The sequence below is a fragment of the Schistocerca serialis genome, chromosome 6 (genome assembly GCF_023864345.2).
Source record: "Schistocerca serialis cubense isolate TAMUIC-IGC-003099 chromosome 6, iqSchSeri2.2, whole genome shotgun sequence".
Lineage (NCBI taxonomy): Eukaryota > Metazoa > Arthropoda > Insecta > Orthoptera > Acrididae > Schistocerca > Schistocerca serialis.
In genome coordinates, this window is record NC_064643.1 from 671,128,187 (window position 1) to 671,134,422 (window position 6,236).

Below are 6,236 nucleotides of genomic sequence, written 5' to 3' on the forward strand. Positions count from 1 at the left end.
TTTGGGGTAGATATTTGCCTATGTTTCGAGTGATATTGCAAGATCTTTTTCTAGCACGCTAACAGCAGTTGTATGGTATCGTCAGTTTTTGCGGTATCTTGCGATTTTAGGCTGTCCTTGTACAGCGCTATGCATATAGTTGTGTAATTATGTCCAACATTTGTGATTCCTTGCATAATTAAGACCGATATTTCCGTCAGTTTTGAGTGGTATTGCGAGACTTTTTTTCCAGCAGGGTAATACCAGTTGGATGATATTGTCAGATTTTGTGCTATAGTGTGATTTTCGGCTGTCCTTGGGCAGCACTATGCATATAGTTGTGTAAATGCGACCTATCTTTGTGATTAATTACGTAATTAGGTTCGATATTGGTTTCAGTTTCGAGTGGTTTTGCGAAATTTTTTCCCAGCAGGGTATGACCAGTTGTCTGGTATCGTTAGTTTTAGCTGCTTCAAACCATTCTTGTGCAGTGCTGTGCATACAGTTCATTAATTAATACAGATCTTTGCGATTAATTTCGTAATTTTGGTAGATACTTGATTCAGTTTCCTAACCAAAATAAATAAAGTACACTAACTTATCGTTCCTCCCCCGCATCTGGACGGTATCCATGTGTTAGTGGGTGCACTTAGGCTTGCCATCCTGTTGAACCAAGGTTCGAGTAACTGATAAGCTGCGTTTTTTCGTGTACTGAGAGTTTGTGCACTGCATTATTTTCGGGTGTTTAAGCGTTGTGAGCATGTCTGCATGCATTATTTCGGTGATCTATGAGTAATTGTCACATTTATATGCTGTGTACTGTACTATTGCGGTAATTTACGAGATGTTTGCTCCTCTGCACATCAGTGTGCTGTATTATTTACAAGTAGTTTCCACGCCTGTAAACTGTATATTGTGACCCCTTGGACATCAGGTTGAGTGTTTTGTAGCATAAATAAACTACATGAAATCCAACCCTAAATATTGTTCAAAAATAAATAAAGTACACCTCTTTCTCTCTTCGGCAGCTTAGAAAAGGCTGATTCCTTTTCCAGCCAATTTTCCCATTCGGGACGCTGGAGGGGGGGGGGGGGGGCAGGGGGATGAGGTGGCTGGGGAACACGTGCAGCTGGGGAAACATGTGGTTTCATCATGATGCTGTGCTCCTATGGACTGAACTGCACGGTCGCGTGACTTATTACTGCACCCTCTAGTGTTGAACTCGACAACTATGTCACTTCTTTGGTCTAGTGGATCGGAGGCAGCCGTCTCATGTGTGGTGTGAGCTGACACAGGTGTTCCCAATCATTGTCGTTATGTAAATCATTTATTTGCAGGGCTGTGTTCTTCCTCTTCAAATGTTCAAGCATTAATGCTCGCTTACAATCTTCATACAGTGAGCTATGGGTGCACTCCTTGGCTGAATGAGTGCATTTAAAACAGCTATTAAAACTCCCCCTGTTTGGCACTAACATTTCCTCACGCTCCTTCCACACCCACAACTGATATCTCAGGCTCCTGTGGTGGTAACACCATACTAATCCAATAATGCTGCATGTAGATAATAAATTTAAACAAATTTATACAAATGTAAACTAACTATATTCGAACTGAATAACATCATGAGCAGCCCATGGTGGGGCAACACAATACTAATTCCCCTCAGCTGGAGGTGGAAATTCTTAGAGGAAAATTCCGTCCAAAATTCTAAATCCCCCCCCCCCCCCCCACACACACACACACATTTTCCAAGAGGATGACACACTGGATTGCAAAAAAATCGGAAAAAGGAGGAAGGGGACCCATAGATGCACATAATTCAACTTCCCTCCAAAATTCAGACTTTCCTCAAGGGGTTGTGGGGCAGGGGGCCATTGCACTTGCCCACCAAACGCCGCCATCTGGGGTAACGGTACTCCCATCATCAGCTGACGTCACAACCGCTATCTAGGAACGCGTCAGGCGCTGTTTTCCAAGGTACAGGCCACCATCTTGGATAACTGAACTGGCGTCTTCAGCTGACGTCCGTCCGCCATCTTGGATAATGGTACTCGCGTCATCACCTGACGTAACGGCCACCATCTTGGATAACGGTACTCGCGTCATCAGCTGAGGTCACAACCGCCATCTTTGATTACGTCAATGGTTGGCATCGGCCTAGTCCCCCTACCACCGATAGTGTCGTGAGTCCAGGACAGGCACTGCGGGTGATGTCGGGCTGATGGCAAAGACAGCCACAGTGGTCGTTTGCCGACATATCCCATTAACTCAAAATTATGATCCTCTGCCCTGCTGGATACGTCCATCAAGTTCCACATCGATATCTGTATTTATCTCATTCAGTGCTGCTAGTCTGTTAGCACTGTGAACTCTATGCAAACGGCTCTGCCCTCGGTTGTGTTAGGTCTGTTAGTCATTGTGCTTTATTGTGCTGTCCGTGGTGGGAAGTAATGCCTGAAATTTGGTATTCTTGGCACACTGGGTTGCCTGGATCCCGGAATATTGAACTCTCTAACGATTTCCGAAATAGAATGGTTCTCATGCAGCCATCACTTGTTCAAAGTCAGTCAATTCCTATTATGCTGCCATGATCACGCTCGAAACCTTTTCACATGAATCACCTGAGTACAAATAACAGCTCTTCCAGAGCACTGCCGTTGTATCCCTTATGTACACGAAACTACCATCATCTATGTATGTGCGTATTGCTGTCTCATGACCTTTCATTAACCTCATTGTATATACGATTAAGGCTTTCAGGAGATTGTAACGCGAAAAGGGTGGTCGCATAAAAAAAAATCATGATAAGGGTAGTGGAGTGATTGCAGCTGCAGAACTGAATGATAACAACTGCTGTTTTGCTAGTTCTCGTCTCACTGGATTCAAATATTTCTTTTACAACCTCGCCGTTATGTAATACTTTCTGATACTCTTTTAATACTTTGATAGAAGTATATTTTAAAAGACTTGATGTTATGCAAATATAAGAGCGCTCTTTTTGAGGAGTGATTCTGATCGATTGTGTTCATCTTGAGGATAGGTATATAACATTTGCACTTTCCTTTTTGCCGGCCGAAGTGGCCGTGCGGTTAAAGGCGCTGCAGTCTGGAACCGCAAGACCGCTACGGTCGCAGATTCGAATCCTGCCTCGGGCATGGATGTTTGTGATGTCCTTAGGTTAGTTAGGTTTAACTAGTTGTAAGTTCTAGGGGACTAATGACCTCAGCAGTTGAGTCCCATAGTGCTCAGAGCCATTTGAACCATTTGAACTTTCCTTTTTCCTATTTTGTATTTCACCTGTTGTAAAGATTCTGCTTCCGAATACTAGCAGTGATCAAGTGACACTGACCTAAGGTTTTTAGCAAAATTTGGGAACGATGAAATAGATTTTATCTTATGCGGTGAACTGTCGTAAATTTGTATCACACTGTTTGTAATGGAACTTCTATAAGCCAATGTCCTTACTGAGTGGGCATAGTACTTCCGTCTTTGCCATATAAATTGTCCATTGACATTATTTCTATGTGGGGAGACTATAGACTGAACAACATGACTAGCATCTGGAAAAAGGAGGAAAGAAACGTTTTAATATTGCTATCATGGGAATTTTACTCACACCCACCTAACAACTTGAGCTGGAGTGTGCTGCAATTGCGTATACCACGTTGAGGCACATGTATGCAGATGCCGCACTGTTTTGGAGCATTCAGCAGCACATCGAACTCAGCACACTCGAAGTTGGCATTCGAAAGCCATCCTCACATGGGATTTATTTCGCATCGCGAGGTATGCAAGACGTTTGTTCTGAAAGGATCTGCTACATCCCACGGAATGTGCTCCACGTTCTTCGAGACCACAGCATGCTCCAGCGACAGTTGCCTGCTTTTGACGCACAAATCACGCGGCTTATTTACGAAAATTGGTGCGCATAAAATAGTTACATTATCTTTGGTATCCAAGGGGACAGCGCAGCAGATAAATTCGGGAAGTAGATTCGTAACTCCAGAATTAACTATAAATAAGCTTGCTGTTAGAATACGGAACAGTTTTTCGATCCGACATACGTCTATGGAGTTTGGAAGAAGGCTGTCTTTGAGTACTTAAATGTTAGTAATACTGCAGGTCACTGTACCTACCGCCATCTCAAACACTGCCCTCTCTCCTTGCCTGCAGTCCTTGCCGCCCTCTACACCGTAATCCTAGACACTGGCTTCCATTCCGACCTGTGGAAAACCTTCCACATCCTGATGTTCTTCAAACCCAACAAGCCTCAATCTGATGCCTCTTCCTGTCACCCTATATGTCTCACCTCTTCGTTCAGCAAGCTCTTGGAATCCATCCTTACCCAGTCTATCCATATCCACCTCCACTGACACCACCTTCTCCCCAACGTGGCTTTCGACCTTCCTTCTCTGCTGATGACCAACTCCTACTCCTCATTCATCTTTTCTCCCGTCACTCCGCCCTTTTTGTCTCCTTAGACCTCGAAAGGCCCAGAACCATGTATGACATCCCTTCCCAACAGCTATGTCCATCTGATTGCCTCCTTCCTCTCCCATCGCCCCTCCCACGTTACCTTCCATAACGCCGATTCCCGCACGTTCTACCCCTCTGCTGGTGTGTCCCAGGGCTCTGTCCTCTCCCCTCTCGTCTACCTACTCTACAGCAGATATGCCACAACCACCACCTCCAGCTCATCTCCTGCAGTATGCCGATGGTATCACCATCCTTTGCCCTCGCCTTTGCCCTCGTTCCTACCCTTCATTGGTGGCAACTGGAGAATCACCTTGACCTTTTTGTCACATGGTGTAAAAAGTGGTTTATCAAAATCAATCCTTCCAAGACCCAGGCTTTCATTGTAGGTAGTACCACTCACTCCTTCTGGCTCCTTGATTTTCTCCTTACCACCTGCACTCGACCTGTCCTTCTCTCCCCCACCCTCATCTACCTTGGACTCACCATTGACTGTCACCTCACCTGGATCCCATGTCTCTGCTCTATCCAATACAAAGACCACAACTGTGCCCATCTTCATAAACTCCTATCTGGCTGGAAATGGGGACTGCACCCCTCTACCATCCTCCACACCTACAAATCCATAATCTGTCCCATCCTCTGTAACGTGAGGCCTGCCTGGACTTCCGCCCCCACCTCCCCGCCCCCCCCCCCCCCCCCCACAAAATTCTATGTCCCTCCAGATCCTCCACTGCCATGCTCTCTGCCTTGCCTTCCATATATGCTTCCCATCCCAAACGCGGATCCTCTATGACCTGAATCCTTTCTCTCATATGATCCTTTTCCTTGAACATGTCCACATCCTTTAGACCTTCCACCAACTTTATCCCCCTCATCCGCTGGTTGCTCCTCTCCTCTCTAATCCCCACCCACTGCTACACCTTCACCATTGTGTCCCCCTACCCTCCACCCCCTATACACCCTTTATCTCCTTCCCTGAGGTGGCTTCCATCAACTACCCCTCCTGGATGATGACCTCTCTTCCTCCATTGATCCCTCCTCTCAGTTATGATCCTCAGCTCCCGCTTCCTAACTGGCTCCCCTTCCATCCTGCTTTCTCTCCACCTACCCACTCCTTGACTCCATTCTCTTCCACAGAGTCCTTTTTATTTCCCCTTCACTGTCTTCCCTGCTCCTTTCTCGTGTTCGCCCTGCTCTCCCACTTTTTCTGTGCCCTGACCCTCCATCAGCTCCCTCCCTTTCCCAATCCCATCGTCTGTCAGGATCTTCCCCCCACCCATACCCATATGCCTTTTTTCCCTATAGTGCAGTGTTTTCCGTGAATGTTTAGTGTTGTGTGGCCCCTTCTCAAAGTGCTGCAAACAAAACCAGACTGTCGCCATGTTTTTCAATTGTGACTATTTCCTATGTGTTTTCGATCAGCACCACTGACCTTTTTGTTTTTTGTGTTTTCTTCACAACTTGTTCTGTATGTACCTGTTATAAACAGTCACCGTTTTATCACCTCTTTTTATTGTTGTGTCTCCTCATTATGTTTTTTAACTTTATCTGTAGGCTGCAGAGCGGCGTATTACGCTGCTGCTAGCCCGCCCCCCTCCCCCCTCTTCGGAGTATCGAAATTCAATAAGGAAAAAAAAAACAGGACACTGTCAACTTTGAGTACATGCACGTTAATAATACTGCAGGACGCTGTCAAATTTTGTATTGCGAAGGTATCAGGAGATATATGGAAGCAGTTGGTCACCTTTCTACATCATCTACAATTATTGGAGCAGTGTTTT